Below are 20,877 nucleotides of genomic sequence, written 5' to 3'. Positions count from 1 at the left end.
GCAGTTAGGAGCCAGCAGTCCCAGATTGTGAGAGGGATGTCCGACTGCTGGTTTAGACCCAATTCCTGTAAACTGGCAGTAGAACATCCTTCAAGGGGTCCCAGATTGGAGAGGGTGCAGGCCAGGCTGAGGAACACCCCCTTCCCCATGCATGAATTTCATGCACCGGACCACTAGTATATGTAGTAAAGAGGAGTAGACATGTGTTGGCTTCAAGAAAAAATGTGGATGTACAGTGGGGCCTTGACTTACGAGTTTAATTCATTCCGAGACCGAGCTTGTTAAGGAGCTCGTTAAGGAGCTCGTTAACTCAAATTATTCTATCAACTCAATGAAAAAAATCAGCTGAGAGACAGCTGGTATCTCAAAAAACTCGTTAGTCGGGACACTTGTAAGTCAAGGCCTCACTGTACATCATATCTATATAAGAGCATATTATGAATGCCCATGTGAAGGAATGCTTGTAGAAATCACTACAGTCTCATTGAGCATCTACCACATGTGTTGTTCCAGGTAATTTGCCTAGTTCCTATTGAATCCCTTCCCATACCATTTAGCATATGATTATCATTCCCCTTTTATACAAAAAGGAAGCAGGCTCAAGTAAAAAAAACAGGTATTAGGTTGTAGAAGATCCTTGATCTGAACCCACCACACCTCAGTTTATAATACAGTGGGGCCTTGACTTACGAGTGTCTCCACTAACGAGTTTTTTGAGATATGAGCCGTCTCTTGGCCAATTTTTTGCTTTGAGTTGCAAGCTAAAATTTGAGTTACGAGCCAGCTTCAGATACCCCACCACTAGTTGGCGCAGCGAATGTCACAGTGAATGCCACAACATCAACCCAGCATCACGTGTCTCACCCGTTCACTTTTTGATTTGACATACAAGTAATTTGAGTTATGAGCTCTGTCACGGAGTGAATTAAACCCATAAGTCAAGGCCCCACTGTATATAAATTTGCTATAGAGGAACTTAAAATGTGAAAGGGGCTAATCAGTGTGGCTCAATGGTTGAGCATTGACCTATGAACCAGGAGGCCATGGTTCAATTCCCGGTCAGGGTACATGCCTGTGTTACAGACACAGTCCCCAGTAGGGGGTGTGCAGGAGGCAGCGGATCAATCAGTTTCTCTCATTATTGATGTTTCTATCTCTTTCTCCTCCCTTCCTCTCTGAAATTAAGAAAAATATGTTTTAATTAAAAGAATGTGCCCTAGCCAGTTTTGTTCAGTGGATAGAGCTTTGGCCCACAGACTGAAGGGTGACAGGTTCAGTTCCGGTCAATATTATGTACCCTGATTGCAGTCTGATCCCCAGCCCTGGTCAGGGTGCATGCAGGAGGCAACCAAACGATGTATATCTCTCACATAGATGTTTCTCTCTCTCTTTGTCTCTCCCCCTCCCTTCCACTCTCTCTAAAAGTCAATGGAAAAATATCCTCAGGTAAGGATTAACAATAACAAAAAAGGTAATTATAAAAAATGTGAAACGGAAACATAATAAAAACATTAATATTTGTATAAGAAGGCGATGAGAGAATGTGGGGAGATTTCACAGAGGAAGTGAGATTTGTGTAAGGACTTGAATGATGTGTTTCTAGTAAATCTGCTTAATGATGCAAAGTAATATCTACTGAATACTTACTCTGTATCCATTTTTAATGTAATTCCTATAGCAACAACTCTATGAAATGGGTACTATTACTAGTGCATTTCCCATTTTACATATGATGAAATTAGGCACAGTAGCAGTTTATGCCACTTCTGACAAATTATCTAATCTCAATAAACATAGACCTTTAGGTTAATCTTCAGTTTATATAATTTATTTCTAATTGGCCATTACTGCCTTAGAATTTAATTTATTTAAGAATATTTTAAGTTCTGAATAAATCATCCACAAGTGTCTATTAATTTCAATCCATAGGGCTGAGAATTTCTAATACATTTTCAGGAGAATTTCTGCTTGACATACTTGGTTAAAACGTTAGTTTATTCCACATATAGGTACTAAGTAAATTGTATATATCAGTTTCTCTGCTAGGAGAAACTTTGCTGTGCATTAAATGTAATTATTTTTCCATAGTACTTACTAATTGATAGATCACAGGCTTTTTCTTTTTAATTTTTTTTTCTTTTCTTTGACACTATATAATAAAACAAAGGTCATCTTGTGTTTAAAATTCATTCACCTTGGGAAAAACTGTGATGACTTACATAATTTTAATGATATGACTTCCATTAGGAAGAATAAAGTTCTGTTGTCACGAACATTTTTTATGCAGACATTAACACAGTGAGATGGGATCTTTGTTTGCCTCCTGCTCATGGCATAATTCTCATGTATGGAAGATTGGTGTTTACAATTGAACATAACGGTTATTCAGACAAAATATGAATTCATGGCTTGGGTGTAGGATAGTAAAAAGGTCTGCATAATTCATATGATTAGAGTATAATTATATAACTAGGACCCAAAGATTTTAGCAAATTTATATTTTAACAAATTCATCATCACTTGATAACTCTTAATTGAATTTGATGCTAGATCAATGATATGCAAATAGTAAGTACATTATGGGTTTTCTAAAGATTTCAAACTTATTAGTAAGATCACAGAAGCAAACTATGTGAACCTCAAACCTGTTTATGAATAAATAAAAAGAGAAGAAAACACAAAAATCAAACAAAAAATTCTCAGCGCAGTGCTTTCCAATCCTATCTAATAAAAGAGGAATATGCAAATTGACCATCACTCCAACACACAAGATGGCCACCCCCATGTGGTTAAAGGGATCAGGCCTAAATTGGCAGTCGGACATCCCTCTCAGAATCCAGGATTGCTGACTCCTAACTGCTCACCTGCCTGCCTACCTGATCAACCCTAACTGCCTCGTCTGCCAGCCTGGGTACCCCCAACTGCCCCACCGCCAGACTAGTCATTCCTAACCCCCCACCCTGCCGACCTGGTTGCCCCTTACTGCCCCCCCTGCTGGCCTGGTCATCCTCATCTGCCACCCTCTGCTGGCTTTGTCACCCCTAACTGCCCCTCTGCTGTTCTGGGCTCCCCCAAACCCCCCCCGCCCCCACTGGACTGCTCGTCCCTAACTGCCCCCCTGCCAGTTGCTCCTTACTGCCCACCCCCCCACTGCCTGGTCACCCCTCACTGCCCCCTCTGCTGGCCTGGTCACCGCTAACTGGCCCCCCTTGCTGGCCTGGTTGCCCCACACTGCCCTCCTGCCGACCTGGTCACACTCAACTGCCCCTGCCAGCCTGGTCACCCCCAACTGCCCCTCCTGTTGGCCTGGTTGCTGCCAACTGCCCCCCTGCCAGACATGTCACCCCCCACTGCCACCCTGCCGGCCTGGTCACTCCCAACTGCCCCCCCCCCCAGCCTGGTCGACCCACACAGCCTGCTCTTCAGTCATTTTGTTGTCCCTCACTAACCCCCCTGTTGTCCTGGTTGCCCCACACAGCTTGCTATTCAGTCATTTGGTCGTCCCTCACTAACCCCCCTCCCAGCCTTGTCGCCCCACGCAGCCTGCTGTTCAGACATCCATCCGTTTTTTTTCAGTCATGATGGCCCCTGGCTTTTATATATTAGGATTCCACATAAGTAATGTAAAACTTTCTAGTAGCTATATTAAAAGATAAAACAAAATGATATAATTAATTTTAATAATATAGGTTAACACAAATTATCCAACAGATTTTAACATATAATCAATATAAAATTGTTGAGATAGTTTACATAATTTCATACTGTCTTTGAAATTTGATATATATTTTTCAATTACAGCAAATCACAATTCAGATTCTAAATTTTTGTTAGAAATATTTCATCTGTACATAGATTTCTTAAAATTATAATTTGAAAATTAGATTCACCTATTCAATTTATTCTAAAATCTTATAGGATTCCAGGAATATAAATATACTCCAAAAATAATTTTACTTTAATATTTGCATCTACCTTGACATAACTGGTTCATCTCCTTTAGAAGAATTGATTTACTTTTGAATTAACAGCGTATTAGTTTCAAAGTCTATCTTTTAAAGATAAATAACTCTTGTGTCAACTCAATAATATTAACTTTGACTTACGATGCACAAATTAAAAATAAACTCAAAAATGATAGATATCACTAAAATGTTTCTTAGAGTTTTGCCACCAATTTACATAACAATGTTAACTAAAATAAAATAAAAAGACTTCTGGATATTGATCTTATTAGAAAAAAATGTATAAGTCATTACTATTGGTTTGTATCTTGAAAAGTTTCAGTATCAACATAAATTCACTTACCTGTTTAGCTAGTTCATATGATTTTTTTTTTCTTGGAGCTTCAAATTTAACTCACTTTTATGACACTAAAATTGCTGAGAAAATATAGCTCACACAGCCATTATTTTTGCCATTATTATAAAATATTGGGAAAACATTTCTTTTGTTTCAAGAAAGATTTGAATTGTAGTTAACGACAGTACAGTAAATCTTTGTAAAAACACTTTCATGACTTACTGAACAAGCATTATTATAGAGAACAATTCTTAATTCATTTTCTTCTATTTCTATCAATAGTTCCATAATATTCATAGCATTTCTCCTATATACCTAACAGGGTGACAACTATACTCAAAACAGCTCTTTTAGAATTTGTTTCAGAAAACTGAGAAACATATTTTTAATATGCATTATTCAGTGAAATAAAGAAGTCAGATGGACTTCAATCGGTTATGTTAGAAACTTTTTGTATCTACCTAAAATTCCCCTTTAAAATATATAAAATAAAAGAATATCTGTGATTTATAATTTATAACAAATATTAGTAGAATCTTTAGGTAGTTTTATATATAAGACTAGCATCTTGAAAGGAACTGTGGACCGTGAGGCTGCGGTGGGCACAGGGGCGGGTCTCGAACCATCCTCCATGCCCCCTTCAGGCCCCTCCTGCTGCAGCCCCTGGGTCCACTGTCTGCCAGCAGCCCTACTCCCTCTGCCGCCACTCCCAGCTCAGTCTCCAGACCCACTTGCACCTCCTGATGGTGTGGAGTGATTGGGGCTGGTGCCAGCACAGGGTGCGAGTGAGCTGGTGCCATCAGTGGGTGTGAGTGGCAGCTGCTGCCCCGATTGCCCCTCAGGAGCAGGGGGAGGTGGAGAAGCCCTGAGGGGCGATCGGGGCTGGCAGCCACCACTTGCACCCACTGACAGTGCCAAGCGATATAGTATAAGCGGGGCCAGCGCCGGCAGCAGGTGCGAGTGCCAGGCAGAACCTTGGGGCTCGAGAGCAAAGAATTTTCAGTAACCACCAGAGGCTCACCCTGATAACAGTGACTGGCACCCCACCTTGGTCTGGTGCTCCCACCTGCTCCACCATTCTGCCTCGGCTGACACTGGCCATGTTCCGTGCGTGCCCCCTTGTGGTCAGCACATGTCATAGCGACAGGTTGTCTGGTTGTTCAGCCGTTTGGTCTATTTGCACATTAGCCTTTTATTATATAGGATTATATCATCCTTAGTTCTATTTTGAATGCCTTTATTTTTATATCTCATTACTGTCCAGAACTTTAAGTGTTATGTTGAATGGAAATGATTCAAGTGGGCATCCTTGTCTTGTTGCTGATCTTAGAGAAAAAGTTTCAGTCTTCCACCATTTAGTATGGTGTTTATGGTGGATTTTCCGTATGTCTTTTATTATGTTGAAGTAGTTTTCTTCTATTTCTTTTGTTGAATGTTTTTATAATGAAAGGTTGTTGAATTTTGTCAAATGTCCTTTATGCATCAATTGAGGTGATTATGTTTTTTTTGTTTGTTTTACTTTATTCTGTTAATGTGGTATGCTGCATTGATCAATTTTGTATGTGAAAATTTCCTTGCAACACTCTGTCAAATCTCAGATGGAGAGTGGGGGTGGTTGAATGGGAAGAGAACAACTGAAGAACTTGTATGCATATATATATATATAATCCTTGGACACAGATAATAGGGTGGTAAAGGCCTGGGGCTGCCAGCGGGATAGAAAGGGTCAATGGGAAAAAAATGGGGACCTATGTAATACTTTCAACAATAAAGATGTTTTAAAAAAGAACAGAAGTTAGATCACTACCATGCATGGGCCAAATCTAGGCCATGGCTTAGTTTTGTAAAAATAATAGAAAAAGATTGAAGTTTCTGAAGACTTTTAGTGTGGTTCTGAATCATAAGATTTGCAATATTTTATAGAGGGATTAAATGTACCTATTTTTTGGTAATTATGCAATAAAGGATAGATATTTTTACAGATATCATTATTGTCAGAACTACTTAAGAGATACCTTAGTAAGACACCTATGAGATCATTTTAATGCAAAAGTAATGTATTAAGTAAAAGGAAAAACATCATTTTGATACATGAGCTTTATTTACCTTTATTTCACCATAAATCTATATTTCTCAGGTAACTTCTCTTAGGTAACTTCTCTTATTTTCTACATAAACTCTATATATTTTTTGATTTTGTTATTAAGCAGACATTTTTTTATGGTGCCTAACTAAACTAAATATAAGTGTATTTATCCTGATTCTTTCATGAATAATTTTTTTGAAATAAGCATGGAAAGTTAGAAAAATAAAGCTTTAGATGGATAGACATAGACAGGAGTTGGCAAATGGAGTTAAACAAATCTTTTTAGTAAGTTGCTCTTCGGGAATATTTTTACTGGAAGAGAAAAATTCTGTAATTTGCATGATTAATAGATATAATTAGTTTACAAATGCTGAAAATCAAGGTTGTCTAATAGCCAATTTACTCTCTAGTACAGCCCTGACCATGATCAATGTGATAATGATCATTCTTTTTTCAATTGAGAGGCATGAAGGGCAATGTATATGTGCTTGTTTGGGGGGGTGATGGCATTGGTAGGTTAGGATGGGTCCAGAGAAGAAGAAAGGAAAGCATCACTTCTAGATTGCCATCTGTTAGATCTCCAAGGCATTCAAGTACAGATCAGAAAACACTGAGCTTACCTTTTTTGAGTCTAATTGCTGTGAAGCATAGTGAAAGATCAACAAAAGATAATGAAAGCACATGTTCCCTGGTAAAAAGAAAAAAAAAATTTGTCTTTTTCATTGCTGTTAGATAACCTCTGCACATTTAAGAAGAGAGATCTATTAACTAAAATCATTCACATTTAATATCTCTAGCAAGGCTTCAAAATAAAATGAAACATTTAGTACAATTGCTACAAAAAGATAGAAATTACATAAAATATGCTCTTTGGAAATGTGTTTCTAGAACTAAGAAATAAATGTTATATACTGTCCTGGTGACCCTGGGTAAATGACTTAACTTTTCTGATCCTTAATACTCTTTTGTGTTTAATAATACTTAATAGGATTTATTAGAACTGTTGCATAATTCATATGTCAAAGAAATAGGCAGAGAATAAAGAACTAAAATATTTATTTTTGTAATCTATCTTATTACGATTTTTAGATATCATGGTTATCTCAATAACAAAGAGGTAGGATACTATATATAAATATGTAGATATGTATAAACTAAAGGCCCAGTGCACAAAAATTTGTGCACTCGGGGGGGAGGGAGGTCCCTCAGCCCGGCCTGTGCCCTCTCACAGTCTGGGACCCCTCGGGGGTGACCACCTGCTGGCTTAGGCCTGCTCCCCAGGGGATTGGGCCTAAGCGGGCAATCAGACATCCCTCTGGCAGCCCGGCAGCCCTGGGGGGATGTCCACTTGCCAGCGGGGAGAAGACCTAAGCTGCAGTTGGACATCCTTAGCGCTGCTGAGGAGGCAGGAGAGGCTCCCACCACCACCGCTATACTGGCAGCCATCAGCCTTGCTTGTGACTGAGCAGAGCTCCTCCATGTGAGAGCTCACTGACCACCATAGGGCAGCTCCTGCATTGAGCATCTGCCCCCTGGTGGTCAGTGTGTGTCATAGTGACCAGTCATTCCCAGTCTTTCTGCTGTTAGGGTCAGTTTGCATATTACCCATTTACTATATAGGATAGAGGCCTGGTGCACAGGTGGGGGCCGGCTAGTTTTCCCTGAATGATGTCCCGGATCAGGGTGGGGGTCCCACTTGGGTGCCTGGCCAGCTTGGGTGAGGGGCGGATGGCTGTTTTCAGGCCGCCTGCACCCCCTTCAGGGTGGGGGATCCCACTGGGGTGCCTGGCCAGCCTGGATGAAGGGCTGAGGGCTGTTTTCAGGCTGCCTGCACCCCTTTCAGGGTGAGGGTTCCCACTGGGGTGCCTGGGCAGCCTGGATGAGGGGCTGAGGGCTGTTTTCAGGCTGCCCGCACCCCCTTCAGGGTGGTGGTCCCCACTGGGATTCCTGGCCAGCCTAGATGAGGGGTTGAGGGCTGTTTTCAGGCTGCCCACACCCCTTTCAGGGTGAGGGTTCCCACTGGGGTGCCTGGGCAGCCTGGATGAGGGGCTGAGGGCTGTTTTCAGGCTGCCCGCACCCCCTTCAGGGTGGTGGTCCCCACTGGGGTGCCTGGCCAGCCTGGATGAGGGGCTGAGGGCTGTTTTCAGGCAGGCCAAGCCTGCAACTGAAGCTCCCAGTCTCTCCTTTTTTCATTTTTTTTTTTTAATTCTGGGATTTATTTACCTTCTGTAATTGAAACTTTGTTGTGGCTCCAGCTCTGAGGCGGGCTGGCTGAAAGCAGGTATCTGGGGTTTGTTTAGCTTCTATAATTACAACATTGCTGCATCCTGAGCTCAGAGCTGGGCCGCAGCAGTTGGGGAACCTTGGCTTCCTCCATCGCCGGGGCAACCAAGCATCATATTCGCTTCAGTTGCATGGCTGCCTGCCGCCATCTTGGTTGGCAGTTAATTTGCATATCACACTGATTAGCCAATGGGAAGCACAGCAGAGGTATGGTTAATTACCATGTTTGTCTATTATTAGATAGGATAATAGGTGAATGGATGAATAGACAGATAGATGATAGGTAGGTAGATAAATCGGTAGATGATAGAGTGTAGTATATAGTATACTATAGTATATTAGAGATTTCTCTTATGCTATTAAGTGTATTTTTTCAAATGGTGATTTCTCTAAAAGGTGGGATATGGTGGCAGGATCATTACCCATTACTCTGAAGTCTTGATTTCTACTTTAGCTCTGCTGTTTGTTGATTGTATAGATGTAGGTAAGTTATTTGCCTTAAGTTAGCCTGAGTTTCTTTTATAGAAAAAATATATAGACCCAGTAATACTTTCTCTGGTCTTCTAAAAAAAGTATTTGAAGATTGAAATAAAAAGATGTCAAGTATTTTATATTTATGTAAATTTTTCTAATTTTCAAATGATGTTATCAATAGAAATGACATTAAGTGAGAGAGAAAGTACAAAGAAATCACTAACACAAAATAATTAATGTAGAAATTAAATATGTTTCAAGGAAAGTTAGTATCTAACTTGCAAGAATGGAGGGGTTATGTTTTTAATCTCCTTAGACCCTATCTGGGTGTAGCTCATCACCATCACAATGGTCCTGATTTAAATTCCAGTAGAGCCATTAATGGTCTAATACATTGGTTTACAGGATTGCTTTAAGAGTATAAGAAAATGTGTTTTTAAAGTACTTAATACAGTGGCTGGGACATAGTCTCAATAATTGCAACTAATAAAATTAATTGTGGAGTGATTCCTTATGCACAATTTAAAAAATAAATCTAGAGATTTACCATGCTTTGGTCAATGAAAAGGCAGAATTTCAGAGGTATGTGGTCATATGGTATAGCTGTCCCAATAATTCAGCATAACAATACAGTCAGTGCCATAATAAATTAAAGCCAGAGTCATAATACCTACAAAAGTAAATACAACAACTTGCAATAATGACAAATATGAATCACACTTGGAGAGTTGCCTCTGAATTGAAATTGCTTGGCCAGGTAGCACCTCATTAATTTTCTTACCCTCAAGATAAATGAATCAATTTTATAATCTTAAGAACATTGAATTATATTTCAGAGAATAATCAGAATTACTGATAGAAAAGGACATTCTTGCAATCTTCCTGACTCCATAAGGCTTCCCATTTCAATGCAAAGCCATGGCTTTTTTAGAGGTTGAGTTCTATTTATGGCTGGACTTTTTAAAATGACTTGATTAAAGGGGAGAGGATTAAAATGCCTCATAAAAGGGCACGTGGACATCAAATGGGTCTCAGTTGACTGTGTCTTTATGACTTCAGAATGAATTAATCATAGGCATAGAGGTAACATGTCCCTTGAAATATATTTTTGGTTTTTAAATTAATAGGATAATATGCTTGGAAAAATTACCTTTGGAGAAGATAACTGTAAAATTCAAAGTATTTTCAAATAGTGTCAGGCACCAAATCTAACAAAAAACAGGAGACATTCTCCTGAAGCAAACCTCAATACTATTGAGATTTGTCTCTTACTAATGTTCTTTTGGATTGGTTCCTGGAACTTTGTGATTAAAATTGGCCTTGGAAGGAAATATATTAATATTATATGAAACTTGGTTTAATTTGAAAATATACAAATTTCAGATAGTATTCTAGGCAGATTGTGCTCTGTGAGACTTTTGGGAACGTGAGAGCTGGGGTAGCTGAGAAGAACTGAGGGGAATTGAGCCTTATACCCATGCAACATGACAGCATCACCTGTTACCTCTTATAAGTATTGGATGTTCATGAAAGAATTCATGTTAGGAGGTAAAAAATTACTTGCCAAATAAACTTGAAACCCATCAAATTTGGAGATGGAATTTACAGGCAAATGTCTATAAAGGTAGTCCAAGATTATGGAGCACAATTCAGATTGAAAACTGGGAACTGGAGAAATCTTTTAAAATTCCTCATTAAATTATTTTCCATGTTGTCTTTTTATTGAAGTTTTTGCCCCTTAGTTTTTTGGCAGTAATGAGGAAGAAGGGGTGGTGGAGGAGGAGGAGGAGGAGGAGGAGGAGGAGGAGGAGGAGGAGGAGGAGGAGGAGGATGGTGGTGGTTGAGAGGTGGTAGTGATAATAATGATAATATTTAGAGCTGTTTTTACATGATTTAACCCGCAGTAAATCTTTTCACCTCAACCCCTTTTTAAACATTCACAATTTTCCTTCCACAGAGAAATTATGGCTTTGTTGCCTAATTTCATATTATGTTTTTTTTTAAAGAATGCTCCCGCTACAGACACATAATTGAAAGCTCCTGTGTTTTATTTTAAATATATTTTATATAGACTAAACCATTTTTAAATATCTCATTCATTAGGAAGATGTTACCAAAAATTCTTATTTCCAGATCAACCATTGATTTGTATGTGTAGGTTCAGTGTGCCAATTCTCTCTGCATTGTGAGAAACAGTATTACCAGGTAGTCATGTCAAGAATGTGGATCATGGCATAGAATATGGAACAAATGATAAATAAGACTTTAAGAAGATACCCGACACATTATGTTGCTACATTTGTGGGAATCTCACTCAACGGAAAGCATAGTTAGGAATTTTTCTAGACTTATCACCAATAAATATTCCTTTCCATACCCTTCTATCAAAATCTACTGTTTCCTTACTGTTCTTTCTCTCCCTCTTAGAAAAAAAAATGTCTGATAGCTTAAATTATCATTTTCAGAAATAGTTTCATTTCACCAAGGGGTAAATCTTCTGTTAAAATGATGAGAGAAATAAAACATAAGCACAGGGTTATGGCATTTGCTGGATATGGCATTCAGTTAGCTGAGATACTTTCAAAGTATGGGGGAAAGCTCATGTACACATATCTGGATTGGATTCCTGCTTCATAACGACATTCCTGTACATTTAGGAAGTCACTTGATTGTTGCTTCAGTGTGTCTTGCTGTAGTAAATTAGACAGTCTATATGAAAATACCTAACGTCTGGCAAGATGGTAAGTACTCAGTACACAAAAGTGTCCCCTTCTTCCTAATACGTTGTACCTGAGAGGCAGTTACAAACATCTATTGTTCAGCCAGAATGACCTCAAAGTTTATTTTTGCCCTGACAGATAAATGATATATTGGTTAGAAAAAGTCTAGAGATACATTTTTTTCTGCTGTAAATAACTTGTAGATGTAAATCATGCCCTCTTGTTTTCAATATTGCAATACAATTTATTAATTGTAGGCACATTGTTCTCTCTGCTTGGAAGTGTTTCTCTGTATCCTTAGAATTTAAAAACAAAAAATTGACAAGACTCTGGAACTCCATAAATCTTCTTAATCTATAGACACAGGCCTTTCTTCAGTTTAGGGAATTTATTTTTTAAATGTTTTTATTATCTTCCCCTATGCTTCCTTTCTCCTTCTGGAATGCCTATTAGAGATATTAGATTTCCTAGGTAAGTCAAAGATATAGCACTTTCTTCAAGATTTTCATCTCTATATATTTAGGTTGACCATAATTTCCTTCCATCCGTCTACTAAATTGCTCTAATGGTGAATTATATTTTAATCTCTAGAAAGAGGTATTTTGGGAAGGATAAAAGAGATCCATGTTTGAGTCTATTATATAAAACCTATAATCATCCTACTAGTTTTCTTTATTAACTTACCATTGGAATATAACACATATAATGTGCATAATCATAAGTGAATAACTAAATTAGATTTACACACATGCATCCAAATTATAATTAATACACAGATTAATATGTAGAACTATTTTCCCAAAAGCTTCCTTTATACCCTCATACACTCAACAAACCCTTTCAAAATGAAGATTCTGACTTCAGCCACCATTGAATAGTATTGCCTATTTTTGAATTTGCTATAAATGGAATAATATAGTACATATTCTTTTGTGTCTGGAATAAATTATTATGCTTGTGAAATTTCTCCACATTCTGTATAGCAGTAATTTATCATTGCTGTATGCTATTGCATTGTATTAATAAACAATACATCAGGAAAACATTTATTTAACTTAATGTTAATTTGGGGCATTTAAGTTGCTTTGACTTTTTGCCTGAGTAAAGCAGATATGATAATTTTGTATGCGTTTTGTGTAACACATATGTACTCATTACTATTGAAATTCTGGAATAAAATTGCTAGACCATCAAGGATGGACATTTTCACCTTCAATAGGTACCACCAGTTTTTTAAAGTGGTTGTACCAGGTTTTACTCTTACCATTAGTGTATAAAAGCGACAACTAAACTACTAAATATTATTAGTGTTTTTAATTCAAATTCAATTTCTCTTTCTTCTAAAAGCTCTTTTTAATCCAGTGGCTCCAGGACACTAAGCGCAGTTACACAGGGACAGTGTCAACCTGCCCATTGTGGTCAACAGATACCTGGAGGCTAACTTCTTCCCATCAGGAGGTTACAATCCTATCATCCAAGCTCCACCCATATGCACATGTGACAGAGCCACACACTTCTCATTCCACTTAACCCTTGTAAACCATTTATGTCTCTTAATGTAATATGTATCTTGATTTTCAGCAAGCTACTTACTCCGGTAAACCTGCTCTCTCTCCCTAATACATTTTAGGTTCTGGAGCTTAAATTCCAAGATTAAGATTAAGATGTCATCACGTTTGGTTTCTTCTGAGTCTTACCTGCTTGGCCTGCATATGGCTGTCTACCCATTAGGTGCTCACATGATCTTTCCTTCGTGTGGGCACATCTCTTGTGTCCGTTTCTGTGTTCAAATTTTCTCTTCTTGTAAAGATATAAGTCAGATTGGGTTAGGGGACACACGAATGGCCTTATCTTAACTTAATCACATCTTTAAAGGCCTTAACACAAAATAGAGATACATTCTCACTTACTCTCCTGGGAATTAGAGCTTCCACATACAAATAAATGTCAGGGGGGAACACAAGTGCTGCCTGATTGTATTGACAGGAGGTTGTTTGTAGGCACTCAGGGCTGGTCAGCATGCTAGAGGCTGGGGAAGGAGATTCACCTGAGCTCAGGAGTGCTGGGCTGCAGTGTGCTATGCCGGTAAGGTATCACACTAAAATGGCACCAGCATGAGCTACACCAGGAACAGAAGACAAAAGTCAAGAGGACCCTGAGATAGTCTCTTTGTGACAATTGTTCTAACTCTCAGTTCTCACTTTTGAAAAATAAGGTTCTTATAATAATTAAACCAGATAATACATGTAAAATACTTAGTCTAAAGCCTGGCAATAAAATAAAACTAGTATTATTGCTAAAATCCCTAATCTTTTAGATGGGAAGAGTTATTTGTTGGGTTAAGGATAATAAATGCAAGAAACTAAGAGGTTGGGACATAGTTTAAGATAGGTAGATTTTTGTTATTATTGCCATTATTATCATTTTTTGAATTGTTAAGCTCTACATAGGTTAAAACTATTTTTCAATTAGGGAGATTTGGAGGACCACCAAATTAAAATGCATTTATAAAATCTCTGATGAAATGTCAGAAGAAGATGATGAGAAAAAGGAGAGATTATTTTAAAAAGTGTTCCTATTGGAGAAAATTCAACAATAGGGCGGGGGGGCTCTCTTAAATCATATTTTTCTATTGCTTTTTATATAGAGTAAGCCAAAATAGATAATTAAAATGCACCCATATGCATGGAGTCACTGCATTTTTATTAATATCTAATAAGCACCCTTATTTCCAAAAGATTTTAAATACCATTTTGATATTTACATGGTATTCAGAGTTTGGCTTAAAGGAATATAAGAAACTAGGCAGAAACCTTATCATGGAGTCCCAGACATTGGGTTAATGTCTTATAGGAAGTTCTTATGTAAAAAAAAAAAAAAATGCAGCTTCTCCTTCTACATAGCATTTTGTTTCTTACTAAGAAGAGAATGTTTTAACATACTAAGTTCACTATTACAGAGCTTTTTGACCTGAATACTAATGATATTTTGTAAAATAATCCAGAAAACATTGAGAATTAGTTTCAGAAGTATTTATTTGGGGTATGGAGATGTAGCTGTTACAAAATGAAGTTAATGAAACATGTATGTACAGGTATTAAGCTGAGATTTAAAAAAAAAAAAAAAGCAAAATACCTAGTGAAGAATGGAAGACCTGGAAAACCATTATGCAATTAGGAAGAAGGAGGTCACAGCTGGGAAAATGCTTTCTAAATAAGCACCATAAAGGGAAAGGCTTCCAAGATTTTTATAAATTTTATTAGAACTTTTTCTTAAAAAATAGACACTTGAGACAAAGATTTTCTTGAATAGACAAAGAAAAAAGAGTAGAGGCATTTCATAAACTTTAAAATAAATCTAGTTCTCTTTTTAATGGGTTTTCATTACGGTAGAGAAAATTCATGACAATTATTTAGAGTGGGTGTTTTCTTAAAAAGACTTGGTTGTCAAAACAACATTTATTCTAGAGATGAACAGTGCAGAATGGCTTTGAAAATCTCTTTTATGGCATGTCAATCATTTCCCCTGGGAGATGCTTAGACATTTGTACAAGAACATCTATTAAAAATTGAGGATCTAAAAACAATTTCTATTTCCTTTTATTTAATTTTACCCCATTTTATTTTACCATATATTCCATTAGATTATTCTAGCTTCATTATTAAAGATAGAGTTTTGATGGTAAAGGCACACTTTAAAGCTCCCCAAAGTTTAAGTCCCTTAAAATATTATCCCTTTTTGCAGTGTTATTTTACTTTATTCCTGTTAGTGTACCAGATATGAATGAATTGCTGAATGAATGTATGTAAAGTATTGTCTCACTCCTATGTCCATCCAAAGTCCAAATTTGTAAAACCACCTTACTGTTGACAGAAAAACACTAGGAGTGTAGTAATTAATTTTCTGGAGAAAGATTTAAATTGACTATTGAATTATATATAACAAGTGTATATGCTATTAATATTTTTTACTTCTTTGGGGTAAAATAAAATCCTTATAATTATTTTAAACGATTTCTTGTTTTTCTTCTCCAGTGATCTGAAAGTACACAAAACAATAATGAATATTTACATGTATTGTGTGTTATGTTTGAATGCTTTAATTCATTATCTCATTTCACTCACATTTAATAGATGTTAATATCCCTATTTTACAGATGCAATCACTAAGGCCAAACTGCATTTTAGTATGTCTTACAATATTATGTTGACAAAAGATAACCTTTATTCATATTTAGTTATTTATCTTGGCCTTAATGCCTACCATATGAAATGTATTTATCAATAGGTATTTTATGTTAATTGACACCAGATATCTGTCCCTAACATACCCCAAGTAGTTCATTTCACAAACTACTAAATACAGTTGTCCCAAAACCTAGTACAAAATGTAGAATGTCCAGGTGTCACTTTGGCCAAAACAGTGTTTCTCATTTAATACTTATATTTCTCAGATTTGTGTATTTAGATCTAATTTAAAGAACATAACCCAATAGATAAAAAATAACAAACGATAATAGGTAGGTTTTAACCATTGTGCTCTACACTCAGCAATAAATAAAAACAATACATTGATGATCCCAGGAGAAAAATCAATGACTTTATATATTCTGCTTCTCCTCTTGTCCCAAAATGCTTCACTAATTAGCACATAGACTCCCACCAGGAGACTATGTCAAGAAGTGTGTGAATATACACTCGGCAGGGTAATGTTGAGGAGGAAAGTAAATAAAATTTGAGATAGAAGACTTAATAAATACCCATAATATAAATCTTGGAGCTTTCCCTGCGTACCTATATACCAATTTCTTAATTGCACTCCATAGTTACCTTCAGACCAAAAAAAAAAAAAAATCAAGAGTTTGGGAAACGAGAGTTTTCAGCTTCTTCTTTTAATAGTTTTGGATAACTGGATAAATTCAGAAATTAGTTTTTAGTGTGCATCATAAACTATTTGCTATGGGGAGGAAGGAAGGGAAATGAAAGGAGTGAATGAGGGAGTTTGTCATTAAATGCAAATAAATGAATTCACAGTGTTCAGAATTTGAAATCAAATACTATAGAAGTTCCAAGTTTGGGAATTTATTAAATGGTACATGTTTTGAATCACGGGGAGTGGAGATGGGCTTCTCTGAAACAAAAAGCATGAGCACCTCTGTCCATTACACAGTCTCACATTAAACCTTCTCTAAGGCTTGCTTCTATTATCACAGAGGTTATAAAAACTTTAGGGCATCTCAACATGTATTTCCAACTCCAAAATCCCTCATCCAATTGTTAGATTTTGAAAGCAAAGATTGCACTGTATTCACTTCAGAACTACTGTGCCTTTTGTGCACGGTGCCTCCTACAAAGCAGGATCACAGCAAATGCTTGTTACAGTCAACCCTGGCTTGCATAATGTAGAGATACAGTACAGAAAGCAGACAATGACATTTTTATGAAGATTTTTTAGAGTTTTAGGTTCTTAGAAACATTGAAGAGGATGGTTCAGAGATTTCCCATGTAGCCTACGCCCTGACGCATGCATATCCTCCCCCATTATCAACACCCCCCATCAGAGTGGTACATTCATTTCAACTGATGGACCCGCATTGACACAAAATCACCCAAAGTCCATAGTTTACTTTAAGGTGCACCTTTGGTGCTTTACATTCTGTGGATTTAGACAGATGTAAAATGACATATATCCATTATTGCAATACCATGCAGAGTATTTTCATTGCCCTAAAAACACTCTGTGCTCAGCCTGTTCATCTCTCTTGCTAACATCTGGCAACCACTGTTTTGCCTTTTCTAAAATGTCACATAGTTGGAATCATCATCATGTACCTTTTTCAGATTAGCTTCTTTCACTTAGTGATATGTGTTTAATGTTCCTGCAAATCTCTCCATGGCACGATAGCTCCATTTTCAAGCTCTCTCTTCTTTCTAGAGTAAAGGGGGAGAAATGCAAAAATTCCAAGCTTCTGGTGAAGGCATGGGCTGGAGTTGCAACCAGGTGGAGGGGGACAAGGTGGGGAAAAGGGGACATCTGCAATACTCTCAACAATAAAGATTAAAAGTAATTAAAAAATTCCAAGCTTCTAATCATGGCTTGGTTCTTCTGGCAGCCAGTCCCTATCTAGGAGTCTTCCAGGAGCCCACCCAGGGTCACCTCAGTAGAACAAATGATGCCCCGAGTGTTGTTATTACTTAGAAAATTACAATGGTTTTAGGTGTTCTATGCCATGGACCGGCAGCAGGGACCAACATTAATTTTCTACTACCTTATATTGATACATGCAATAACATGGAAGAATCTCAAAGGCAATATACTAAGTGAAAGAAGCTAGGGTTATACATAGTATATAATTCCCTTGATATGCATTATGGAAAAGGAAATATATTAGCTTAGAAAATAGATCAGTAATTGTCATTGCATGGTGATAGAAGGAGAGAGTGGCTACAAAGCAGCACAGTACAGTAAATTTAGATGATGGAGCTGTCCTATATATTGATTGTGGTGGTGATTATACAACTGTAGGGCATAACTCATGGAACTGTATTCTACAAAGGATAATTATTATAATATGTACTATACCTCAATACCGTAAACATGTACATATTATTAAAATTTTTGAGATACAAGTCTAATGTAAAAGGAGGAACACATTTATTAGTTATTACATCCCTGCTTGTATTAGTTTACTAGAGCTGCCATGACAAATTTCCACACTCTTGGTTAACCAAAACAACAGATATTTATTATCTCACAGTTCTGGAAGTTAGAAATCTGAAATCAGGGGATCAGCAAGGCCATGCTCCCTGTGAATGCTCTAGGGGCCTCAAGGCAGTAGGACACCAGTTTAAGGGTTCAAGGCCTATCCTAACTCATTGTAATTTAACCACTTATCTCTATAAAGACTCTGTTTCTAAAAAAAAAAGTCACATTCTGAAGTTCCAGGTGGACAGGTATTGGGAGATGGGGGTGGAGGGTATTCGACATATTGCACTCCTTGTGGAATTATATAGATTCAATTACATTTTGGATGGCAATTTTTGTAGATATTGTAGATATTTTTCAATACAATTAATTATCTTTTGAGAAAATTGAATGGCTGAGATTCCCATATCCTAATCATGTATAACAAATTTTAAATTGAGCAGAGATGTGAATGGGGCCAGGTAGGTTAGGTTCAGCATTCAAATGGAGCAGCTGGGGCCCATTTGGCAAAAGATTAAAATCTACGCAGAAATTACAAGAATATTTTGAATAATGCTAGTGTTTTTTATGAAAATGTCAGAGGACCATTTTATATTTGGTCAGAATTTCTGTGTAGCTTTTATCTTCAAGCAGTAATTCCAGCAGTGCTGGCTCAGATGGGTACTTTTGCCAATCCCCCCAAATCCCATCTGGTTCTAGGACTCTGGCCAAATCCATACAGGAAAGATAATTATGGTTGCATAACCCATCCCTGAGTAAGGGCAGATAAGCTTTCACTTCATAATAAGAACATCAACATTTTTCTTATATTCACCACTTATTCACAGATTCATGTTTCCTATATAGAAATCCAATCCTAATTCTCCACCAATACCATGAAGCAGAAATGATATTTTGGCAATTTCAAGCCTATGTCTCAAATGGTTACATGCTGCCACTCTTTGTCGCTCCTGGAACCAAGCTAAACAAATTAGGGCTAGACTGCAGAACAGAAAAGAGAAACATATTGCCGACTCATTTCATAATTTCATTGACAATCAATTCCCAGGCATGGTAGTTCAGCTATCATTGTCCAGCCGTCCCCAGGCAAGCTGACCTTCATGCACAGGAACAAGTAACCAAGGACAGTCAAGCGTGGCCCAGATCAGCAAAAATGACCTGCTTAACCAAAGACCAGGAAGCAAAAACAAATGTTAATTGTTTCAAGGCACAAGTTTTATAGCAGTTTGTTGATAGCATTGCATATTGGTGCAACAGCATTAAAAATATCCATAAACACCATAAAAGAATATTTGATGAGTACCTGTTAGATCAATTGCAATATGCTTCCATATTTTATTTTAGTACAAAAAATATGTGGGAGATCATTAGCACTTAATTAATCAAGCCAAACTTTCCACAATCAGCTCTTTCCTAAATCAATATACTCAACGGTCAATGATTTGCTTTTCATTGTGGCTTTATCACTTGATTTTTATTAAACTGAGATTTTAGAAAGTATTTACATTAAAACATTGCATTTATTATTCTTTTCTGTTCTACTTTTTAGTGTATCTTCCTTTATTCAAAATATGACCACAACAGAAGTACTGTGTTCACTGTGACAATATCCAACAGAATCATTCAACTAAAGTAATGGTTCTCAACCTTCTGGCCCTTTAAATACAGTTCCTCATGTTGTGACCCAACCATAAAATTATTTTCGTTGCTACTTCATAACTGTAATGTTGAATTGTAATGTAAATATCTGATATGCAGGATGGTCTTAGGCGATCCCTGTGAAAGGGTCGTTTGACCGCCAAAGGGGTCGCAACCCACAGGTTGAGAACTGCTGAACTAAAGCTACCAAAACACCTCATTTAGATTATGGAGTGAAGTTGTCACCATGAGTGATTGAACCTATGATCTTTCATTAAATCAATTGTGCCTCCTTGAATTTTTTTCTCTATAGCCACCTAAATTGTTTGTCTAATTATTTTTCCTTTTCACTCTTCACCTGTAATCTCTTCAGTGAAAGACTCTCACAGCAGTCATGTTCATTTTTAGGTAACTTATTTGCAACTTTCAGTTCATGTCAAAATTTTAGCAGCTAAATTATTTTCTATCTGCCTTAATATTACAGAATTATTTTTCTCAGAGATTATTTCTTCCATCTACCTTCTTGAACAAAGCAGAACACAAAAGTCACCAGATATTTTAAGGGAAAATAATTTATTTCATTGTAATATGTTATTTCATCATGATGATTTGGGTAATGAAACCTAACCACTTCTAAGCCAGCATGTGAATCATTTCCACTGGAAAGAT

Source organism: Myotis nattereri (assembly GCF_964212035.1).
Source record: "Myotis nattereri genome assembly, chromosome: 1".
Classification (NCBI taxonomy): Eukaryota; Metazoa; Chordata; class Mammalia; order Chiroptera; family Vespertilionidae; genus Myotis; species Myotis nattereri.
The sequence above is the reverse complement of the archived record's forward strand: the minus strand, read 5'-3'. Positions refer to the sequence as shown.